The following is a 26039-nucleotide window of genomic DNA, read 5'->3' as shown; positions in this document are numbered from 1 at the left end:
GCCCTCGGGAACCGTGTCCCAGAGTATGTAACCCACCCAAGTCCCCTCGTGTCGTCACAGAGATCATGCCCGACGCTGGGGAAGGGGTGGAGTCGAACTCGTCAGGGGAGGACGGCGTAGATGGAGGCGAGGAGGCCGAGTTAGGCGAACGGCTTGTATTCCAAGAGGACGAGGCCACTGCCGACAATCTGTCGGTGGGAACAGACGATTCAGACAATGCACCAACGGGACTGCCCGAGGTGGGAGGAAGCGCGCAAGGATTCCCCGGAGGACGCATGAACATTCACAGATCTCTTCCGAGTCTGATGATTCCCCCCTTGGTTACTCCACCCCTCCAACATCCCCTCGTGTTGCTACCCGGGAGGGCAAGAAGGCAGACACAGGGTCTGAAAGGGGGGGGGTCGGACCACTCCGGCCCCAGGGGAGTACTAGAGGTCGGTTACCTGCCGGGTATCGTCACGACTATGTGCTCAAGAGTGTGTTCTGTGAACAGTGTTTGCTAATTGTGAAAAGTTGTGTGAAATTGTTGGTCTAAGGACCGTGTACGTGTATGCGTTTTTCACTGGTGTAACTCCACTAAACTGGGGGTTGTGTAACTTGCATTGGGACTTTGCAAGTTTAAAGTAGGGGGAAATGTAGACACCTGAATATGTCTAACAATATTCTACTGTGTTCGCGATGACGTTGTGTAAGTTGCTGATCCCTCTTGATCCTCCATATCCTAACATTGACACTCAATAGTGGGACATGATACAGGTACCGCCAGGGGGAGCTGGTGGCAATGTTGGGCAGGGGAGACACAGGTGAAGAAGGATGGGCTCAGGGCGCGGCGCCTGCGGCGGAACTTTCTCTTCATCATTTTCCAGAGAAGCAAGAGGTCGCTTGGAGCTGGAGCTCCGGACATTAAGCACGCGGAATATAAACCCAGTCACGAGGCGGTTAGTAATGGAATATGCGATAGCTTAGCTTCCAGTTAATGCTAAAGAGACATTGTGAACAAAGAAGCAGACGTGCTACAGCCGAAGAGTGTGGTAGATATTGCACACGTTGCGTTTTAGTTAAAGTATAGGCGACAGGACAGGGGGTCGTGCCGACCCACAGCTTAGTTTCAGTTAGGCCTAGCACCACAGTTTAGCCCGCGTGTCGCCCCACCTCTCCAGCCCAGCAGCTGACGTCGCTGCACTGCACGCACCTCCAGCCCCTCTGAGCCGTTGCCCTCCAGCAGTCACCTGCCTAACGTCTACCCAGCCCCGCCTCCTGCTATCACGGGACTTCTCGACGGCCATCTCACCACACGGACGTTCGGTGGTGAGAGCAGGCCAGCCTTGGTTAAGTACACTCAAGCCAGTTACAGTGAGCGCTCTAAGTGCTGGAACTTTATTGGTAGACATTCTCTTTGTGCGGAGCGTGCCTTTAAGGGTGAAGAGAAGCAGTACTTTGAACTGACACTGGTAGCAGTGATTAGGGGCGCCCCGACGTTTATTATTTTGGGGAAGCCGGCTATAGATAGGACTTTTGTTTTCAACGTGGGCCCACTGTCTTTTGGTTAAATGTGGTGTGATAACGTGTGTTCCTTTATAAAGGTAGCTCAAGTACCCCTCTCCCTCTCCCTCTTCCTCCCCTCTCTCCCCACCTACGGGGGAATGACCAGTGTGGGAAGAACTTTATTCATTGCCGTAGAGTGAGAGCCCAGTGTGGAAAGAGCTTTGATTCTTGTGCCTTGTGTAAATATATGCCTAAGAGATAAGTCTTTCAGTAAAGAGAGCTAAATGGAAACACTGTGTGCGTGTCTGTTAATGTGCATTCTGTTGAACCCTTTCCCCACCCCCTGCCTATGCATCATTGGGACAGGTTCTACTCGCCAATCAGGAAGGGTACTGCTTTGGGGATAAAGTATATCATCCATCATTACTGTCATCGGGTGTGGGAGGGTGCAGGAAGTATTGAGGGAAGTGTGGGTGTGTGGGGAACTACTGCGAGTCGCCCTGGAGGGCAAGAAGGACCAGCGCACCACCCCTAGGTTAGTGAATCCTAGGCCCCATCCACTCCCTCTGCTAAACCTCCACTCCAATACTCCTGGCCTACAGTCGGGGACTCAGCCGGACCCAGATCTGCTGCGTTCCCACTACCAGGTGGTAGTGTACATCCACTCCCATAAAGCAGGGATAATCCACCCTGCTACACAAAGGTCAGTGAATACCACGACCACAACACCAGAGGGAGTTCCAGAAAATCATGTTCAACCCAGATTCGGCACAAACAAGGGACTAAACACGTTTCGCAATTATGCCACAACAATGTGGAACGCCCTACCCAAAGCTGTAAACAAATTTAATCCCTACCCACCTTCAAAACCGCTCTCAAAGAGCACCTACGGGAGGCTGCAATTCGAAACTGGCCACCGTAAATGTCCAAACCCCCCCTCCACCCCCTCCTAATGTAATAATAATAATAATAATAATAATAATAATAATAATAATAATAATAATAATAATAATAATAATAATAATAATAATAATAATAATAATAATAATAATAATAACTCTCCTCCCCATCGTATGTATATATTTTCTGTTAGGATCTCTGTTTAACAGTACTGTATATTTGCATATCTTGTATGTCACAAATGTAACAGTACTATATACCTGTATGTCATGTATGTCATGATATATATCTGTATGTTATGTGTGTCATAAATGTCATTATAAATTGAAAATCGGGAACCCTGATGTAAACAAGATGAAAGTCTTTCTCTGGTCTGCATCTTAACCTTAACAATTGTGTTAATCTGCAATCTGTTAATACAGTTTGCAATCAATCAATCAATCAATCAATCAATCAATCAATCAATCAATCAATCAAATAAGACTTTACAAACAACAATACTTACAATTTGGCTAGTTTTTAAATTAAATTTAGTCAGTTCACTAATGATGTGATGAGTAATTCGTTTTCAGTGAGGACATTATGGACAATAGACGACTCCTATTCATCTCCCTGCCTGTTTTCCCTCTTCCTATATTCCAACCTCTTTGATGTGCCGTGCGCGTGAATACTTTCCCCAAGGTGGTTGTCCTTCCGCGTTCAGTTTGCGCGATCTGATTGGCCACTGACCTACGCTATTACGCCCCCCTCGTAAGTAGAGAGTCGGCGCTGCACTCAACCGATTCATTCAACAGGAAGCGATTTGCGAGTACAATACACCATCACGCCAGAGTAAGCACACACGCATGATATCTGATTTATTAATGCCAAATAATGGACGACGACCACAATTGGCACTTGAAAAGTGTAAATGATGGATTAGTCAGTAACAATTCATGACAGCGTGTTGTCATTGTTTTTGCCTTATTTCACCTTTCTGTGAGGGACAGATGTCTATTTTTGCTTTATTTCACCTCTCTGTGAGGGATAGCTGTTAATCCCTGTTCCCTGTGGTTAATTGCCTCATGGGTCGGCAGGTGTGTGGGCTTGCTTGCACCTGATGCAGTGCAGCTGTGCCTATGGCCATGTAGAGTCTATTTAAGTTTGGAGATTGCAGTGTCAACTGCTTTTTCATTTTCCTTGTGCTGGCTATACTTTTGGTCAGGCTTCTTATATTTAAGTGTAGTGCTGCCCTATTCAGCATTTAGCCTTCTTTTGTAGCTATACTCGTTTTCGTCTACTGGCTTAGTTTACACTTTATTTTATAAAGGCTGAGTCCCTTATGGTAGTGTTTTCTTTTGTTCTTTTGGAACTGCCCTTTGCACATAAACTCCCTTGGTATATGTTTGCAATATAAACTCTGTTTTTAGGAGTTGCCTTTGTGGCTTATTTATTTTCTCTACAATACCTCTTTAATGAGTGTCGTCCTGTTTTTTTGGACATTACTTATTTTCTTGAACACTCACTTTGAGGCTTCCACCTGTAAAGGTTGTTTTGTGTTGTTTATGTTTCCCCTTCTCCTAAAACGTCTGCGTAAGCAGTTAGTGGTTATCCGTTTTACGTATAACTTTAAGAATCCCTATTATCTGCTCATGACCCACACACACACCCACAGCCCTCACAGAATGAAAAAGCCATGAATGGGTCAGCGGATAATACTGGTCTCGAACGTGCACTTGCTGCACAGCATCAAGAATTACTTCATATGGAAGCTATCAAACAAGTACAAGAGCAACAAGCCCTCATGGTGATACAGCATGGGGAGATGTATGAAAGATTGTGCAAGATGGAAGGTTCCATGCGTAATCTGGCTGACAGCATAGCCAATGCACAAGTATCTTCCCAAATATCTCCTAACGTCCCTCAAGCACAACACACAGTACCCCAGCCATTTCCTCGTGAGGCTAAAGTTCAGCTCCCCTCGCGCTTTAGCGGGGAGTCAGGTAAATGCCGTGGTTTTCTGGCACAATGCCAAATAGTGTACAGAGCCCAGCCTTCTTGTTTTCAGTCTGAGGATTCACGTGTTGCCCTAATTCTATCCCTGTTGGAGGGACCTGCCCTCGATTGGGCTGTTCCACTCATACGGGCTCAGGCCCCAGTTTTAAACGACTCACAGGGACTCATGAATGAGATGGAGATCGTTTTTGATCATGAACTCTACGATAAAGAGGTCGCCATGAAGCTGATGCGCATGCGCCAGGGCGCCAGTAGTGTAGCTGAGTTTTCCATCGCTTTCAGGACACTGGCTGGGGCTACAGGCTGGCCTGAGGGACCACTCATCACTTTGTTCACCAACGCGTTATCTAATCAGGTTAAAGATGCTTTGGCGGTTGTGGGATCTCCAGACAATTTTGACACACTGGTCACTGTCTACCGCCATACACGTTGATAACCAGATCAGAGACCGTGAGCGTGAGAGGCGGGGCCAACGTTTTCGTGTCCCGCTGGAGGAGGTTTCGTCCTTTCCTCCACAACCTTCAGTGGCCAGCTCGTCTGAACCTATGCAGGTGGACAGCACTTCTGTGCGTGACTCCAGGCAGACTGGTTCTCATGTGGACTGGTGCCGGTACTGCAGGAGAAAAGGTCACACGAGGGTGGAGTGTCCGAAACTGAAGGGAAACGGTCAGTCTCACTAGTGGGCCGAGAGACACTAGTGAGACATCACATCACCCCCTTTCGAACCTTTTTGCCTGTGGTTTTAGGCTGGAATAGGCTGTCTGTTAAGGTTGACGCCTTTTTAGACTCAGGGGCAGTGGACAGTTTCATCGATTCTAGATGGGCTGAGGACTCTAAAATACCTGTACATTCCCTCCATAAGCCCTGTAGTGTCACAGCGCTTGATGGACGGCCATTGGGTACAGGCAGTGTCACCAAAAGAACCAATTATTTATCTATGCGGGTTGCTTATGGGAACCATTCTGAGCGCATTCGATTCTTTTTGGTGGATTCCCCCACGTATCCCATTGTGCTGGGTCATTCTTGGCTTAGTAAACACAAGCCACAGATAAATTGGGGTGAGGAGAGGGACACTGTCATGCAGTGGGGCTCCCAAACGCAGTGGGCGGTCTTGGTTTCCAGAGCCCACTCTCTCAACCATTGCACTCCCAGCCATCTGTCGATCAGGATGGGAGTTTGGAATGGGATCCACAGTTTGATTGGGACTCCCTCTGTGAGGAGGTTCCGGCGGAGGACAGTGAGTGTATACAAATGACAATAAAGAACACTATAAAAGATTCAAGGTACCAGAGCACTATGCCGCTCGCCCTATCTAAGAAATCAGATTAAAGAATGATAGTTGATAAATTGTTGATGGCTTTGTTCTCTGGCTAGTGAACAAAGTAAAGCTATGTTTCTCCCTCCAAAAGTGATGTTCTTTGTTCTGTTGATTCTTCCTCTGCTTCCGCCGCCTTGGTGTGGATGGGTGGTAGGTGTTGTCCTGTCGGTTGGGTTTTTCAGAGTCCCTCTCCCCCATCACACACAGATCTTATAGCCAGACCTGCATAATCTTGTGATGTCATCAGAATGACATCACCAAATTCTTTCCTCCAATCCCAGGCCTGCTAAGCTTGTATTTGAAAATAAGGGTTTGGCTTAACCCAGAGAATATTTTCCCTGTATTTTTACTTAAACACATTACTTGACTTGTTAATACTTTGATGAACCTCAAGATATATTGATTACATAAACACAGATATCTTTCTTTATCAAAATATCTAACCAATCTAATCATTCTGTTAGCTTAATAGAATACAAAGCAATACCATAGATCAAGAGGATAGAACAATCAATTAATCATATTGAACATAAATGAAAACAGAACAGACACATTAACTAATTACCTAATTTAAGTATGACCAAACCTAATCATATTTTAACTTAACAATATACCAGGAAATAGTTAGCTTGTTTGGAGCTCAAATTAAGGATTTCAATAGTGATCTTCTCTGTGTGTGTGTGTGTGTATGTGTATGTGTAAATGTGTGTGTGTGAGTGTGTGTGTGTGTGTGAATGTGTGTGTGTGTGTGACTATGTGTGTGTGTGTGTGTGTGTGTCTATGTATGTGTGTGTGTGTATGTGAATGTGAATGTGAGTGTGTGTGTGTGTCTATGTGTGTGCATGTGTCTCTATGTGTGTCTATGTGTGTGTGTGTAATCAGACCTTTGATGGTCACATGTAGCCATCAATATGTGACCTAATCATTGTCTTTGGCAGACCAGTTGGCCCTTTGATGTCTCCTAAAAGGAGACACATGTTTCTCTAGAATTTCCTGCCCTTTGTTCTTACACACCCCCTAAGGGGAAGTAAGTATTACCCCAGCTGCCACTATATGCAAATGCCCTCCTGGAGTGACCACAAGGTCTTGGTGACACAATATGAACTATAGTTAAGGGCCAATTGTTTCTACATATTAGTTTGATTTGAAATCCTATCATGATGATGATCTATGTCCCAGAATCTACCACAGTTCCCCACTTGGATAGTTTACCTATCCTTAATATGTCAAACATAGATATCAATCTCTACACACTACTATCTAGATAACACTTAAGACATTTTAAATCATATTAGGATAAAATATATATCTGATTTGCCACACTCAGATCCTAAAATTCAAATTAGCCATTTCAGTTTGTGATCGTGTGCACAGTCTTTAACAACCTGTTCTCGTACCAAGATCAATTTCCATTCGTTTCAACTGTGAGTTGTCAAATTCTGACTTGGAGCATTGAGGAGGGGGGTCCATGTTTTCTAGATTTGACCCTGCCTCCTCTTTATTGCTCAGAGCTGGCGCAGTATCACGACTGCTGGGTGCAACTCCCCATTCTGGGAGGTGGAATTTAGAAAGCAAATTGCCTTTCTCATCACACTCCATCTTCTGTCGAGCACATCTTGACTCGTGTTGACCTCTATTTGGGGGTAGAGCCCCCTGCTGTATCTTCTATTGCTGTCACAGCGGTGGGGAGGTCGTCGCTGGCTGCTCGACCCTTTCGCTGGTTGACCCCCTGGTCAATGGTTGAGGCCTTGCTTCTGTTGACAGCCGGAGTTGTTGCTGAGGTCTAGCCGCCTGTCTCCTCGTTGGTTGTCTGTCGTTTCCCTCTGAAGCCTCAAGACTCGGTCACTGCGTTGGCCAAGACTCTCCCGGCCCGAGAGGTAGGCGTCTCCTGGTTCTCCGCAGTGTTGTGGCTCCCCATGGAGCCGCTGGGTAGACACTAGCCAGTGTCCTGGATCAACAGTACCGATGGCTGTTGTCTCCCCAATCTCCCATCCGTATCCTGCAGTGAATATATATCGCTTCGGGGGACAGTGCAGGTCACTTCTACCACAACAATTGATTGAGAATCCATAATTTCCATAATTTTCCTCCCTCAGACTCTCTTTACTGGTCTGAGCTTTGACAACTTTCTTTTCCAAATCATTTATCTATATATTTCATGGTTTTTAGATCATTAATTTTCAAAATTCTGAAAAATTCACATGGCTCTCATTATATTATGCTGTCAAAACAGTATACTCCTCCACCTCTCGATGTGGAATACACATTCAAACATCGTTAACGTCGTCCTCTGGACAGCTGCACCCGGACCGGACGGTCAGCACTGACACCTCCACTCTCCCAGTACTCCTGTGTGTATGGCAACAAATCACAGTCCGCCTTAAACACACATCTTCCACACCACAAGCCAATTATCAATTGCACATGTTCACACCCTACACAAGACTAATTTGGCCAATAGCGACCAAACCTATTGAGCTTCATTAATGTACAGAGAATCATGCTTCCCAACACTTTCACCAATCACGACACACCCCCAGCCCCTAAAACTGGGTATTCAATGGGCGGAGAACAAAAATCCATAACTAGCTCATGTTCCTTCACTTTGTTCCCAGTCCATTTTACAGACATATACTACCCCGTCCTGATGTGTCGAGATCACTCCCAGCTTGCCAGGTACCCTAAGAAAAAAATATACAGAAAGAAAAGAAAACAGAAAACCAAACACACAAAGAAAACGCTGCCAAACCAATAAATGAAAAAATAAACCAAACTTGTGAGCTTTTTCTTTTTTCTTCTGAGCTCATTTTTAACTAAGAAACAAAAAAGGGAAATCAAATGAATAAACAAAATGTACGCTCCCGGCCTAAGTCAGGAATTGCTCGTAACACACTAGAAAAGAGAAGTAAAAATAAAAGTAAATAAACACCTATCCTATTGCTCATAACTGTTAATACGCTTCTATCAATACTATAAAATACTAGAAACAACTATGAGTCTTTTTAATTTCTTAATCATGCAGTCCACCCTTTGATCAATCTGAATGTTGACCAAGCATGGATAATTTACTGATCACTAGCTGCCGCAGTGTCACATCATCACACTGTCTAATATTGATTAACTGTTTAACATAATTTGATCCTCTTGTTAGTCTGATTAGTTCATGCATTTGTCAGTCACCCATACATCCGTTTTTAGTAACTTTCATTCATAATCTAATCACCTAACACCTCTATCTATTTTTATTTTTTATTTTTATTCTAATCTAATTAGGAGCATACTTTATCATTCAATATATCCCACCTCTACCCTAGTCAGTTGCATATATTTTTATCCTGCCGGTGGCCTCTGCAGACATGACCTTTGAAAATGACCTTTCATTCCACAGATCCAACAACACTGGCGGTCTCCCCCGGGTTGTGGGACCCGGTGGGTCAACCGCCTGTGACCGGATGACACTGGGGTCATCGGGCCCCGAACATGTCCTGGTGGTATACCATATCGTCATGGTTCCCTGGAGCCTGTTCGGAGGAGAAAGCCACGTACCTATTTGGTCCAGTCACAGTTCCTTGAGAGGGGCCCGTTGTTGGGAGGGGCCCGCCACCTGTTTCTGTACAAACACGCCCTGTTGTGGATAGATGGTAGAGATAGAGATAGTCCACTACCTGTCTAGCCTCGGCTAGCTGTTGTTCGAGAGGGAGGCACGTCTTTAACTGGCAGTCATCTGCAACGGACACTTCAGCGTGGATTGACTCGGGTAATACAGCTGTCTCTGGGTCGCTTGCTGCAACGACTCCCTGTGGCGGAGTAAAAGACATTATTTCCAGTCCCTCCGTCACACTGGACACTAGAGGGGAGTCGATCACATTCCAGTCAATCAAGTTAATGTCCAATTCGGTCAATGTAATTTCTGCAGAGGTTATCGGCATTATCTTGATTTGGGTACGCATTCTATACCGGCCTCCTTTAACTACAAGGTTCTGTAATGGCCTGAATATCTTTGGCCATCTTTTCGTCACTTTTATTGTGACATCTCCAGTCGTTGAAATAGACAGATTGTCTACCCTTTCTATGGTCAGTGCATCTAACCCTCCGGTTGCTCCTATCTGTGTATTTTCCATTCTCACCTTTCTTCAAACACTCGTAACGTCACCGTTTGGAAAGCAAGTTTCTCTGTATTCAAACTATTTTTACCAAACTTGAGTTAATTTCACTCACACTTCTATATTGGTGTAAACAGGAATTGATAATCTCGCTCTTGTGATACTATACCCCCTGACTGTCAACAGTCTCTTTGATTTCCCTGTTGGGGTTCGGAATTGTCAGCGCTGGCCATCCGTCCTGGAGCAGCTGTGAAGAGAGAAGCAAAAAATACACTTAATTATCAGTGACATTTCCCATTCACAATCCATCATTTGTCTTTAAGCATGGAATGTCGGGCATCTCCTATACTAAGATCACTTGAGAGCATTTGTGCAATTTTCGTTTTTGATTTATCAATGACACAGCCTTAATCTTTCTCCAGTTGTCCCCATTGGAAAATCAGACTCTCAATCCTGTTGTCATGATCCTCCTTAATACAACTCCGGGGAACTTATTTTGCATCAGCCGTTTCCTTCTGTTGGTCAATCAGAAATTTGTTATTTACAGCCTATCATTTCTAAACATCTTCATTGGACATGGTAATTTAGGTGAATAATCTCACTTTTACTCTAATCGTTATTTGCAAATGACTATGTGTATGTGTAACTATATTTATTTCTGTCCGTGAAAGCCTAGTATGTAATTCGCTCATATTACATTATACATATCAGTAACATACATATTTTCCATTCATAATCTCTCACACAGTTACTATATTTCCCCCGTAACACCTAACCCCTTAGGTGTTAAAACGCGCTCCCCACGAGAACAGAAATCAATTTTCAGTGCCTTATGTCACTGAAGTCCCTGTGCATTCAGAACAGTGTCACACAACCCGTTCATAACCACAGGCGCCGACACCATCCCCACATTGAAAATCCTGCCGACCAATGACATCCCACTGGTCAATCCGTCCTGTGGCCCACGGCATCACCCCCAGTTTGCAACCTGGAACGCGAAACCCCGGGCCCCCTACTCAAGGATATTCAAAAATCATCCCACTCACAACCACTGCCACACACATACAGCACCTCTGACACCACTCAACCACCGTAACCAGTCACCCAAATACCCACACACAATATAATCCGACGCGCGTAGTGTGGCAGCGAGCCTTTGACGAGTGCACGCATAGCGCACCCCCGTTAATGCGCGGTGGCAGACAGCGAGCCCACCCCCGCCACGACGTTTAGCAGTCCCCGTACCCCTGGTAAAATGAAAAATGTGCGCAGTGTGACAGCGAGCACCGACGAGTCGCACACAGCGCACAAAGCGTGGAGGCAGACAGTGAGCCACGACGAACTGTCTACCCACACCCCCATCGCAGGCGCAGCCGAGCAGAGTAATTATGCTCCGACTTACGGCCCACCAACATGAACTGACATGGAGCCCCCGCCTTACCAGCCGGAGCCCGTCCAAATGTAAGGAAAGAAGTACGAGCGCCTTGTCGAACAAAGCGTAGCGCCAACGCCAGCCAATACCACTGCCAGCACTAGAAATTCCCTAAAAATAACAATAAAACTGAATATGGAACAACAACATACGCATAATAAGTCCCAAACTCAACCTACCGCCTTTGAACCCTACAGTAAACAGCAATAAACAATATACCTAGCACTACACCGCGTTTGAAACCCATAAAAAAAACCTCTATATACAGGCCCTAAACTAGGAGAGAAAGAGAAAGCGTTTCGGGGGGGCCGAGGGGGGGAAATATATGGAAGAGAGGCGGTGTTGGAATGAGGGGAGTGAGTGAGAGGGGGGGGTAAGAGAGAGAGAGAGAGAGGGAGGGAGAGGGAAAGAGGGGGGGAGGTGAGAGGGAGAGGGAGAGAGGGGGGAGGTGAAAGGGAGAGGGAGGGAGGAGGGTGAGAGAAGGAAAGAAAGAGAGGGGGGGTGAAAGAGAAAGAGAGAGAGGGAGAGGAGGTGAGAGGGAGAGAGGCGAAAAGGGAGAGGGAGGGAGGAGAGGCGAGAGGGAAAGAAAGAGAGGGGGGGGTGAAAGAGAAAGAGAGAGAGGGGAGGTGAGAGGGAGAGAGGGGGGAGGTGAAAGGGAGAGGGAGAGAGGGGGGGAAGGTGAGAGGGAGAGAGGCGAAAGGGAGAGGGAGGGAGGAGGGAGGGAGGAGAGAGAGAAAGAAAGAAAGAGAGGGAGAGGGCGAGAGAAGGAAAGAGAGGGAGGGATAGGGGGAAGGGCGAGAGAAGGAAAGCGAGTGAGAGAGGGGGAAAAGAAGGAAAGAAGGAGAGGGGGGGGGGGGGAGAGAGAGAAAGAAAGAGAGAGAGGGAGAGGGGGGAGGGTGAGAGAAGGAAAGAGAGAGAGGGAGAGGGGGGAGGGTGAGAGAAGGAAAGAGAGAGAGGGAGGGGGGGGGGGGTGAGAGAGAGTGTACGAGGGGGAGGGGGGGCCAAGGCCCCACAATCCACCACCAGATTAAAACACAACAATCCAACCTCACTTTACCAGCACACTAACCCCCTAATGAAAACGTTCTGTGAGCAGAATTCAAACATATTCATCCTGTCCTCTTCCGCCCCCTACCGCATTCCTAAATAAACTCCACCCTCCCCTTAACAATGGACGCTTGGTGCCCTCCCAAGATGGACGCCGGCGCCCCTGCTAAGATGGACGCCCCCTCGCGAGACATCCCGAGAGCCCCGTCATGCCATGACGTCAGCACAGTTAGCTTAGCTTCGCTAGCCACGTCGCGGGCCGTCAGACCGCGCACCCTTACGACGTCACAACCGGCGACCATTCTAGCCGTTAGCGCGGCTAGGTAGCATTAGCTTAGCTTCACCCATGATCCCATAAAAACGCTTCCCAACGACCCACCGACCCGTCCCGCCGCGCGGGCCGTCTCCTTGCAATGTTAATATAACACCACATTCCCCATAACAGAATCCTATTTCCCTCAAAACGCCAGTGTAGTGATCTAAATAGAAATATAAAAACATAACAGCAAAACACTAGTTTGACCCCTCTGTCGTCATCACCGGCGAGCTTAGAACGACTTCCGGGTCCCCGTCTAGATAATCCCAATCACCTTAAACATTACACATCTATTTTATCCGCCACGAATATGAAAACTTTTAAGTGCCTTACACATCCCCGTAATCTCAAGACACTATCGATCGACCCTATACATTTGACCCTATGCCTATTTGTCCCGCCGTATCCTCCGGCGCCTCAGAGGCTAATACAACAGCTAACTGCTGCTGCGTTCCACGGGCCCCGGAAAACCGGCGTTACCATTACACTTCCCCACGGCCAACCGGTGACTTAAATTACATAATAACACAACTATACTCTCACACGTCCCACCAATCACTCCTAACCATAGCCATTCGCCAACTAACCATAGCCATTCGCCAACCATACATTCATACACGCTTCCTAACACAAATAAAAAATACAAAATCAGCATTTACGCACATTATCGTCTCTCGAACGCCGCACAGCAGCGCGACCAGTAAACACTAGACTAAACGAAATCGCACACACTTCCAGGTGCATGTTTAAGCTTACCATATCGTTTCCTATAGCTTTTTAATCGATCTTTCATTAAGTACTATTTTATGTTACAGCCTAACGCCGTCTAAATTTAACACGCCCGCCGTGCCCAAGGTTAAACTAGACCTATATGTGCTCAATCTCTACTTTAGAAAATACGACGCACGGTGTGCTTAAGCCCTTACTTTAAGACATACGACGCACACTTGTTTACCTTGGTTTAACTTTGAGCACGAATCGAGACATGTTTCCTACTCCCTTACTTTCTTGAATGTTCCGACTGCCAGCGGCGCTCCGTTTATTGTGCTAAAATTTTACTTTAAAATGTACCACGCACGGTGTGCTTAAATCCTGCTTCAGGACATACGATGCACACTGATCCTAGAGCCGCCTTCTTCAGTCAGAACATTCAATTCAATATCTCTTTACATCATGCTTACATGAGGTTAAATTCTTAGCAACCCCCTCCGTGGTTCGAATAGAGCACCCAAACATCATCACACTCACCTCTTAGTAACCTCCTAGTCACTTGAAGACGATCGATCGATCAGTTGATTCCCTCGTTGACCGGCGTGAAGAAAGTGAGAAGAAAAAAAAAAAAAAAAATCTTTTGTTGCGGTGATAAAACGAGCGCTCTGATTCTAAAGTCCGGCACCAAAATGAAGTGGATTTCCCAAGCTATTTCGGTTCTGCTCTGCTCAGAACCGGGTTGCGTTAGTACTCTGCGTTGTGATTCAATACTTTTAAAGCTCTGGGAATCACTTCTCTTCAAACTGAGCGGTGCAGGCAGAAGGAATTAGGAGGAAAGGTAGTATAACAGTTGTTTAATCAAAGTTTAAGAGTGTATACAAATTACAATAAAGAACACTATAAAAGATTCAAGGTACCAGAGCACTATGCCGCTCGCCCTATCTAAGAAATCAGATTAAAGAATGATAGTTGATAAATTGTTGATGGCTTTGTTCTCTGGCTAGTGAACAAAGTAAAGCTATGTTTCTCCCTCCAAAAGTGATGTTCTTTGTTCTGTTGATTCTTCCTCTGCTTCCGCCGCCTTGGTGTGGATGGGTGGTAGGTGTTGTCCTGTCGGTTGGGTTTTTCAGAGTCCCTCTCCCCCATCACACACAGATCTTATAGCCAGACCTGCATAATCTTGTGATGTCATCAGAATGACATCACCAAATTCTTTCCTCCAATCCCAGGCCTGCTAAGCTTGTATTTGAAAATAAGGGTTTGGCTTAACCCAGAGAATATTTTCCCTGTATTTTTACTTAAACACATTACTTGACTTGTTAATACTTTGATGAACCTCAAGATATATTGATTACATAAACACAGATATCTTTCTTTATCAAAATATCTAACCAATCTAATCATTCTGTTAGCTTAATAGAATACAAATCAATACCATAGATCAAGAGGATAGAACAATCAATTAATCATATTGAACATAAATGAAAACAGAACAGACACATTAACTAATTACCTAATTTAAGTATGACCAAACCTAATCATATTTTAACTTAACAATATACCAGGAAATAGTTAGCTTGTTTGGAGCTCAAATTAAGGATTTCAATAGTGATCTTCTCTGTGTGTGTGTGTGTGTGTATGTGTATGTGTAAATGTGTGTGTGTGAGTGTGTGTGTGTGTGTGAATGTGTGTGTGTGTGTGTGACTATGTGTGTGTGTGTGTGTGTGTGTGTGTGTGTGACTATGTGTGTGTGTGTGTGTGTGTGTCTATGTATGTGTGTATGTGAATGTGAATGTGAGTGTGTGTGTGTGTCTATGTGTGTGCATGTGTCTCTATGTGTGTCTATGTGTGTGTGTGTAATCAGACCTTTGATGGTCACATGTAGCCATCAATATGTGACCTAATCATTGTCTTTGGCAGACCAGTTGGCCCTTTGATGTCTCCTAAAAGGAGACACATGTTTCTCTAGAATGTCCTGCCCTTTGTTCTTACACACCCCCTAAGGGGAAGTAAGTATTACCCCAGCTGCCACTATATGCAAATGCCCTCCTGGAGTGACCACAAGGTCTTGGTGACACAATATGAACTATAGTTAAGGGCCAATTGTTTCTACATATTAGTTTGATTTGAAATCCTATCATGATGATGATCTATGTCCCAGAATCTACCACACTTCTCCTCGCTTACTTGTACAGCTGACCCCCTCATGGAGAGCACCAACATCATGAGCGTGGAGTCACACCCGTTACCAGAGGGAGTTCCCACTGTCTATGCTGACCTCAGTGAGGTGTTTAGCAAACAAAGGGTCACCATCCTGCCACCGTACCGACCTTATGATTGCGCCATCGAATTGCAGCCGGGCTCTATTCCCCCTCGTGGTTCCTTGTACTCGTTGTCGGTCCCCGAAAGCGCAGCTATGAACACCTACATCAAGGAGGCTGTGGCTACCGGTTTTATTAGACCTTCCACTTCACCTGCGGGTGCTGGATTCTTTTTTGTGGGAAAAAAGGATGGAGGACTGAGACCCTGCATCGACTACAGAGGTCTGAACAGCATTACAGTAAAAAAACGGTATCCCCTTCCCCTGATGAACTCGGCGTTCGAACGCCTCCAGGGGGCATCCATTTTTACCAAACTTGATCTCCGCAATGCCTACAATCTGGTGCACATACGCCAAGGGGATGAGTGGAAGACCGCGTTCAACACTCATAATGGTCACTATGGTGACCAGGCGTTAATCAATGACGTGCTCAGGGAGATGTTGGAAAAGTTTGTTTTCGTCTACTTAGATGACATTCTGATTTTCTCCAAGTCCATTTCTGACCATGTCAAACATGTCAGGCAGGTCTTGAGGTGCCTTTTGGATGCACGGTTGTTTGTGAAGGCTGAGAAATGTGCCTTCCATGTCCGCTCTGTGTCCTTTCTGGGATTCATTGTATCTGAGGGGAGGATTCAAATGGACCCCAAGAAGGTGTCAGCAGTGACAGACTGGCCTACACCCGTCTCGGTCAAGCAGGTGCAACGATTCCTAGGATTTGCAAACTTCTGCCGTCGTTTTATTCATAATTTCAGTTCAGTGGTAGCACCTATCACTGCACTCACCAGGAAGACAGCACCTTCCCATTTCCAGTGGACTCCCAAGGCTGAGGCAGCGTTCATTGAGCTCAGGAGAAGGTTCAGTTCTGAGCCTATCCTCATTACTCCTAACTAGGGATGCTCGATATTGGCCTTTTTACCGATACCGATATTACGATATTGTCCAACTCTTAATTTCCGATACCGATATCAACCGATATCAACCGATACCGATATATGCAGGGTTTCCCACCCCAAAAAATGGAATAATTTCAGGTAACTAATCATTTCACTGGATATATATATAACAAATATTGTTATTGATTTTTTCTTTTTTTAAACCGATACCGATATTTTACGATATCACATTTTACTGCCGATATCGGCCGGCCGATAATATCGGACATCCCTACTCCTAACCCATCCCTGCCATTTATCGTCGAGGTGGATGCTTCTGAGCTTGGAGTCGGAGCTATTCTGTCTCAATGCTCATCGTCCGACGGTAAGGTACACCCATGTGCGTACTATTCACGTGGGCTCTCGCCGGCTGAAAGAAACTATGATGTTGGGGACAGAGAGCTGTTGGCGGTCAAGTTGGCATTGGAGGAGTGGCGCCATTGGCTAGAGGGAGCTGAACACCCATTCACAGTCTGGACAGACCATACAAATTTGGAATATATCCAGGGTGCTCAGAGGAGAAACTCGCGACAGGCTCGCTGGTCACTGTTTTTCTCTCGGTTTAATTTCCTCCGTCCCGGGTCTAAAAATATCAAGCCGGATGCTCTTTCCCGGTTATATGATGGATCAGAGGAGGACCGTCCTCCTGAGCCCATTGTTCCTGCAGGACAGATCCTAGCTCCTGTGACATGGAGCATTGACTCTGCTGTGCAGAGGGCACAACGTTTGGAACCAGATCCGGGTGGGGTGCCCCCGAGTCGGTTATTTGTACCAAACGGCATTCGTTCTCGGGTGTTGAAGTGGGGCCACTCCTCTCGGCTGATGGGACATCCCGGAGTGCACAGAACTCGTGACTTCTTGGCCAGAAAGTTCTGGTGGCCTGGTATGATGAAGGACATTCTGGAATTTGTGGCCCGGAACGTTTGTACACGGAACAAAGTTTCTCAACAGTCACCACCAGGGCTGCTTCATCCTTTGCCCATTCCTAGTCGTCCGTGGAGCCACATCGCCATGGATTTTGTGACTGGTCTGCCTCCTTCTGATGGTCACAGCGTCATCATGGTGGTGGTGGATAGGTTCTCCAAAGCAGCTCACTTCATTCCGCTGGTCAAGCTGCCATCTGCTCAGGAGACCGCTCAACTGGTGGTTGACCATGTCTTCCGAATTCATGGCATCTGCCAGGACGTGGTGTCGGACCGTGGACCCCAGTTTACTGCTCGGTTTTGGAAGGCATTCTGTGCTATACTGGGTGCGACGGTTAGCCTGTCATCAGGGTTCCACCCGGAGAGCAATGGGCAAACAGAATGAATGAATGAATGAAAACTTTATTTAACAGATTGCAGAATGGGATGCAGACCTGAGAAAGACGTTTGTCTTGTTTACATCAGGGTCCCCCATTTTCAATTCATATAGACATTTATGACATACACAACATACATGACATTTATGGCATAGGGACATATAGGTATTTAGTACTGATACATTTGTGACATAAACGGTATTCAAATTTACAGTACTGTTACCCCTACGATATGCAAATATACAGTAAGGAACCTGACACGAACTTTGCCATCACAACCATTGAACTATTATAATAGCTTTACTATTATAATCTAAATCTGTGCAATATTCATGTTTATTTAGTGATATTCATGTTTATTGATTCAACATAGCTGTTTATCTTTGATAATGTATGACAGGCTTTTGCCCCGACCGGGATTCGAACACGGCTGCACGAGAGCAGTTCAGCTCCTTGGACAGCGTGACAAATGCACCCCATTTCATTGGCTGTCAGTCTGTTACACCTATACACGGCTGGCCCGCGCGTACTAACCAGGCCCGAACCTGCTTAGCTTCCGAGATCGGACGAGATCGGGCGTGTTCAGGTTGGTATGGCCGTAAGTGAAATAACATGCCGACAAAAGCCAGCATATAGATGGCAAGAAACAATTGCCATTAGTTTGGACTTGTGGAGGACACAGTCTATCTGGAAATCATTTGTTTCTCATTGGACACAATTGAAAATAGTTCCTTTTTCAATGACACATAATTCTACACATAGAAGTACTTTATTAATCCTGAGGGAAATTCACTTTCAGCACCACAGATCGCTCACAATAAACATTTAGGTATTCCAAAGAATAAGAATACACAGTGAAAGATATACATCCTAAAACATACAGTCCAAAAATATACAGTAAATGGATAATGTACAGGAAGATATACAATGAGTTATAAAAAAAATCACATTGATAGATTGTTAGTCAAGTTCTGTATTTACTTTTGACAATATTATATCAGGGGAGAGCGCGAACGCAGTCCCCCACTACCAGAAATTATGCAATCGAGATTTCTACATTTGAGAAATTCGCATAGGTCAGCACAGCCGGAGTGCAATGGCTGAGCCTCGCCATGGGTGAACCACCTTCTTGATCATGGTATCTCCCTTGCCAGGTAAGTATGAGTTGTACAAGTCGGGGAGAGGATAGTGCTTCTGGCACATATGAGTCTGGCTGATGGTCTTCACTATACACCGCTAGGCTATTACCTATTGGCTATTACCTATTGGCTAACTCTCAAGCCCCGCCCCCTTTTCTCCACCCTCCAAAAACAACTTGCATCAAGAAAAGAGGGCGGTTTGAGATGGCCAATTTCAAAAGCTTAGTTATGTTAAATGAGCCAATATTACTGTAAATCAGTCACACATAATCCCATTAGCTTTAGGACCTAGGCATGTTACTTACTTTCAAGCTGTTTGAATGAGTGTTTGTAGGTAGTGTACTACTCAAATGTGCAAAAGCTAGTTGAAAGACTTGGGGTGTTTTATGAGGGATCAGTAGCACCTCCTTGCTGTGCAAAATGCTTACTGCACCTGGTATTCCCAGGCGGTCTCCCATCCAAGTACTAACCAGGCCCGAACCTGCTTAGCTTCCGAGATCGGACGAGATCGGGCGTGTTCAGGTTGGTATGGCCGTAAGCTAAATAACATGCCGACAAAAGCCAGCATATAGATGGCAAGAAACAATTGCCATTAGTTTGGACTTGTGGAGGACACAGTCTATCTGGAAATCATTTGTTTCTCATTGGACACAATTGAAAATAGTTCCTTTTTCAATGACACATAATTCTACACATAGAAGTACTTTATTAATCCTGAGGGAAATTCACTTTCAGCACCACAGATCGCTCACAATAAACATTTAGGTATTCCAAAGAATAAGAATACACAGTGAAAGATATACATCCTAAAACATACAGTCCAAAAATATACAGTAAATGGATAATGTACAGGAAGATATACAATGAGTTATAAAAATATCACATTGATAGATTGTTAGTCAAGTTCTGTATTTTCTTTTGACAATATTATATCAGGGGAGAGCGCGAACGCAGTCCACCACTACCAGAAATTATGCAATCGAGATTTCTACATTTGAGAAATTCGCATAGGTCAGCACAGCCGGAGTGCAATGGCTGAGACTCGCCATGGGTGAACCACCTTCTTGATCATGGTATCTCCCTTGCCAGGTAAGTATGAGTTGTACAAGTCGGGGAGAGGATAGTGCTTCTGGCACATATGAGTCTGGCTGATGGTCTTCACTATACACCGCTAGGCTATTACCTATTGGCTATTACCTATTGGCTACCTCTCAAGCCCCGCCCCCTTTTCTCCACCCTCCAAAAACAACTTGAATCAAGAAAAGAGGGCGGTTTGAGATAGCCAATTTCAAAAGCTTAGTTATGTTAAATGAGCCAATATTACTGTAAATCAGTCACACATAATCCCATTAGCTTTAGGACCTAGGCATGTTACTTACTTTCAAGCTGTTTGAATGAGTGTTTGTAGGTAGTGTACTACTCAAATGTGCAAAAGCTAGTTGAAAGACTTGGGGTGTTTTATGAGGGATCAGTAGCACGTCCTTGCTGTGCAAAATGCTTACTGCACCTGGTATTCCCAGGCGGTCTCCCATCCAAGTACTAACCAGGCCCGAACCTGCTTAGCTTCCGAGATCGGACGAGATCGGGCTTGTTTTTTTTTTAATCTTTTTATTATCAAAAATATCAATTTGACACATTATCACAGTTGAATAACATAGTCATTCTTCAAATCAAGGCAATATTCTCCTTAAAATAAAAACAATCATAAACACAATAAACAAAACCGAATATTCACCAATGATCATGTTGCCCAACATAAACCACCCACTGTTTTACTTCCCTAAATCAACCAACACATAAAACAATCAAAACCAAATCCATACTGTACCTATATAATCCAACACAACTCAACATTAACCAAAACCTCCCTTTATCCCACCCAAATAATAGCCCTCTATCCAAAACCAAACACAGTTTTCCCATTATCCACCTGTATGCACTTTCCGGCCTCCACAAACCACCTGTCAAACTCCTCCTCCTTCAAATATTTATGTGCCATACAAATGTCCTTTTTGACCACACTGTTAAACACAGACCATACATTTACCACTCTCTTCTCATAGTATGCCACCCTCCTTCTATACCTAATGGCATGCCTGGCATGGCTTAATATGAAATTGACAAGGTTTTTCTGTTCCATTTGTCCCTTCTTCTCCCCAAACAGAAAGTACACCCTCCAATTTGTGTCATCCTTTTCAACCTCCCAATTCACCTTGATGCCCTCCCTCAACCTCTCATGAAATGCCTGCAGACCCTCGCACTCTAGGAACAGATGAGAAAAGGTTTCATCACATTTTTTACACACATCACATTTTTTATCCACTGTTTTATCAATCTTATTTAATACAACCTTTGTATATATCCTATTATGCCTAAGCATGAAATCATCATATTCACATCCAATACTATTATGTTTCACTCCTAAAGTCTCCCACACAGACCCACCCTCCAGACCTGGAAAGACCCTCTCCCACACCTGTTCAGATGCAGGCACTCGTCTTGTTTTCCTCACCAGTACATTATATATATCTCTACTGGTAACACACTTAAATAGCTTCTCCTCTTTTCCTACGTTCACCTTCATCTCTGGCCGCTCTGCACTCCTCTCCTTTCCAACACACTGTGACATTATTAAAACCTTCCACTCCTCCTGTATACATTCCTTAATCCTTTCATAATTATTTTGTGCAGTGATGAACCTGTACTCGTCATCCTCCTCCAGCACAGTGTCATATATCGCCTGTGCTGGAAGAAAACCCGGCACATATTCATACACATAATCTTTTATCTGCAACATTCCCGCTCTGAAAAAAGTCCTGTTGTATAATTCTGTCCCGTTTTTCCTAATTTTAGGATTCAAAAAGATTGGCTGATCCAATACCATCTCCAATGTATTACATTTATACATCACATTAGGCAGATACACAGCCCAAGCCTGCAACATTTCCCTGTAAAATTCAGGAATACCCTCTGTTAATGAAGGCTTTAAAGCCATAAATAATCCATTATTCCCACATTTTCCCACTGCTTCAATACTTTGTTTAAAAAAGCATTTCCAGCCGTGTTCTATAGGGTCATATAAATACTTCTGAACTGCTCTTACTCTTGCTGCTTGTTTTCTCAACTTTACATCACACAAATTAAGGCCTCCCTCTCTACTCTTACCAATCAACACTTTATATGCAATTTTTGACGGCTTCCCCTGCCACAGGAAATCTGCCACTATCCTATTTATTTGATTTTCTATTGCTTCCGGCATGTCTAAGACACCCATTGCATACATCATTTTAGACATTAACAAACTGTTAACAACTATTACTTTACCTTTTAGCCTTAATCTTCTTTGTTTCCAAAAATTTAACATTTGTTTTATTTTGTTTACTATCCCACCCCATGTTATATCCCTCTCTCTTTTCTCGTCTAGTCCCACCCATATGCCCAGAACTTTGATGTGCTCTTCTGCTTTTTTCAAAGGAAAAATACATTCATTTACATTAATCTTACCCATACACAACAATTCGCTCTTCTCCAGGTTGACCTTTGCCCCTGAGGCTTTACAATACACATTTATACATTCCATAATTGTATTTACACTTTGTATATCTCTGACAGTGAATGTTGTGTCATCTGCATATTGGTGGATTAGACTTTCCTTGCCATATGGTAACTGTATTGCTTTTATTGCTCCTTTGCTTTTAACATAGGCCGCGAGGGGCTCTGCCGAAATTGCATACAACAAGGCCGAAAGAGGACATCCCTGCCGAACAGACCGCTCCAATGGGAAACAGTCTGTTAGGTAGCCATTTACCTTAACACAACTCTTTGCCCCCTTATAAATTAAATCCACCCACCTTCTAAGCCTCCCCCCAAAACCAAATTTCTCCAAAACCTTCAATAGGAAACCATGCTCCACCCTATCAAATGCCTTGTTCAGGTCCACAGTCAAAAAAACACCATTTTCACTATTCTTTTTCACATGACTTAATACATCTTTTATGGAACGTATTGTTTCTGTGACATCTCTACCTGGAATACTGTAAGCCTGTGTAGGTGCCACAATATCCCCTACAACCCTTTTCACTCTATTGGCCAGAATTTTCGTTAATACTTTATAATCATTATTTAACAGACTCAGGGGCCTAAAATTATCTAGATTATTTTTATCACCTTTATTTTTATATAGTATTGTAAGTACTCCTTTTGTCATGTCCTCTGTGCACTCTCCTTTTCTCTCCATCTCTCTATATACTTTCAGTAGGATTGGGGCCAGTAGACCAACAAAAGTCCTGTAAAACTCTCCCGGCAGCCCATCGAGACCAGGACTTTTGTTAGCCTGCAGACCACCAATTGCCTCTTTCACCTCACACTCTGTAATATCACTATCACACATTTCCCTACTCCCCTCCTCCAAAACTGGTTTTACTGCCATCAGTACCTCATTCATACACCCTTCATCCACACCCTCACTCTTAAACAACTTTCTATAATACTCTTCTACAGTCTCCAAAATCCCCACTAAGTCTTCCACCTTTTCCCCTTCTCCATTTACCAGCTCCTTTATATGCGTTCTCCTCTGCCTATTTTTTTCCATCCCTAGAAAAAAAGAAGTGCACCTTTCTCCCTCAAAAAAATACTTAGCCCTACTCCTTACTATTGCACCAGCACACTTTCTTCTCTCTCTCTCCTTCCATCTAGCCTCTAACTCCACATATCTGTCTGTACTATATTCTGTATCCTTTTGAATTTTTGTCTCCTCTATCTCTAAACTTTCTTTTAATTTCCACTCCTCTTTTTTCAACTTATAATTCCTCATCTTGCTATATCTAATACTAATCTTTTTTATCCTTTCTTTTACACCCACCCACCACTCTCCTATGCTATCCTCAAATAATGACATTTCCTTCTCTGCATCAACTAAGTCTAAAACTCTCTTTCTATACTCCTCTTCCTTTAATATCACTGTGTTTAAACACCATATCCCTCCCCCCCTCATCTGCACTTCATACCCTATTCTAAAAGTAATCGCTGCATGGTCTGACAAAAACCCAAAAACATAATCTATATCCATGATATATTTTTCCACATTCCTAACAACCAAACAAAAATCTATCCTACTCTGCCTTAACTCACCTAAAACTACCTGTTTTCTAGAAAAACCTATCTTCCCTGCATTACCCTGCCTCCATATATCCACTAAATCTTTCTCATCTATGATCTGAAACAACTCGTTCCGTGAATGTGTCAAATTTCAAAACCTTGCTTGTTGTATCAAGCCGTGTACATATGGTATTGAAATCCCCTATAATGATACAATCACCATTTATTTTCCCCTTGAGTCTTTGAAAGAAAACCCTCCTCTCTCTCTCACCATTTGGGGCATAAATGCTGAATATTTTATATACCATGCCATCATATTCACATTCAATTATTACCACCCTCCCCTCCGTATCAACATACACCTCTTTTATATTAGCCACAGCATCCCTTTTAATTAACACAGCCACCCCACAAGACCTTTCATTGCCATTGCTGGAGAATATTTCCCCCTCCCAGCATTTTCTGACCTCCCCCATCACATCCGGTGTCCACCATGTCTCCTGAAGTAATATTATATCTGTATTGTATGTTTGAAAAAATTGCTCTATTTTCTTTGCATTTCTTAACCCATTTATATTAATAGAAGTAACTGTAATTGTAGAACACATGACAGCAAATGTGATGAGGTTTATTATATACACCATTATCATCTTTTTCTCCCTTTCCTCCCTTTTTTCCCCCCTTTAGGTGCGTCTTTTGTTTTTCTTTTCAAAAGGTTTATTGCCTCCCTACTTATATCCATTTCACTGCCACAGCTTGACTCACCCGACAGTGAATCATCTGTGTCTGGGATTTCAGATGATGCCGCCAGCTCCATCACCTGCTTCTCTCCTTCAATCTCCAACTCTGTAGGTCTCTTCTCTTCACTGCCCCCAGGTGCATCAGAGGTATTCCCCTGGTTCGCCCGTGGCTCAGCCCTTTTTTCTCTTTTTTCTTTTCCCTCGAGTCCCTGAGCCACTCCCGAACCAGGTTTCCCCTCCATGCCCTTCTGCCCCCCCGATACAGAGCCATCAAGGCTGTCATTGATCTCACAGCCGACGCTCCTTCCGCGCATCTCCGCCGCCTGTCCGCCTCTCCCGCTTCTCTTCTTCCCCGCCGGTAAAACAGTCTGCCATTCTGCTGTTCCTCCACTCCCGTCTGAATTTCCCTCGTCACTCCGCCATTCTGTCCGCTGCTCGCCGTCACCCCTCTGCTGTCTCTCCTCCAGCCCTGCCAGCTCTGCGTCGATGCCTCTCCGCGCCGCCTCCGCCGCACCGCTCTCCTTCTGCTCCGCCGCACCCGCACCGTCTGCCACCACCACGCCGCTTCCTCTCCGCTCTGCTGCCCCGTCAGCTGCTGCCGCGCCTCTCGCTCCATCTGCCACCACCACGCCGCTTACTCTCCTCTCCACACCTCCCGGCACCTCCTCATCGCTCTCACCCTGCCCAGGTGTTGTCGGAGTGGAGATCTCAGCAATCGCTCTCTCCAGGCTTTCGAAGACGTTGAACTCTGTCTCCTCTCCACTCTCCCTCTCCCTCTGCTTCGCCGTCAGCTCCCGACTGTCTCCCGTCCCGTCCAGCAACTCCGCCTCCTCCTCTCGACCTCCCTCAGTGGTCTGCATTGGCTCTCCCGTATCGCTGTCCTCCTTCTCTCCGTTCTCCTTCTCTCCGTTCTCCTTCTCTCCGTTCTCTTTCTCTCCATTCTCGTCCTCCTCCTCCGCCCCTCCTCTCTCCGTCTCCGTGGCTCCATCTGTCCCACCAGTCGCGTCCTCTCCACGTCTCGCCCAGCCACCTTTCGCGAAGCCGCACCTGCATTCTCCATCCTCAGGACACACGCGACATTTCTCCCTTTCCGGACATTCCCGGGCATAATGACCCTGTTTCTTACACTTGTGGCACTTGAAATCAGGGCAGTCTCTGAGCACATGGCCCGGTTTTATGCATAACCTACACACTCGCATTTGTC

Source organism: Notolepis coatsorum, assembly GCF_963971535.1.
Source record: "Notolepis coatsorum genome assembly, chromosome: 4".
NCBI classification, from domain to species: Eukaryota; Metazoa; Chordata; class Actinopteri; order Aulopiformes; family Paralepididae; genus Notolepis; species Notolepis coatsorum.
This window is presented reverse-complemented; position numbering follows the sequence as displayed.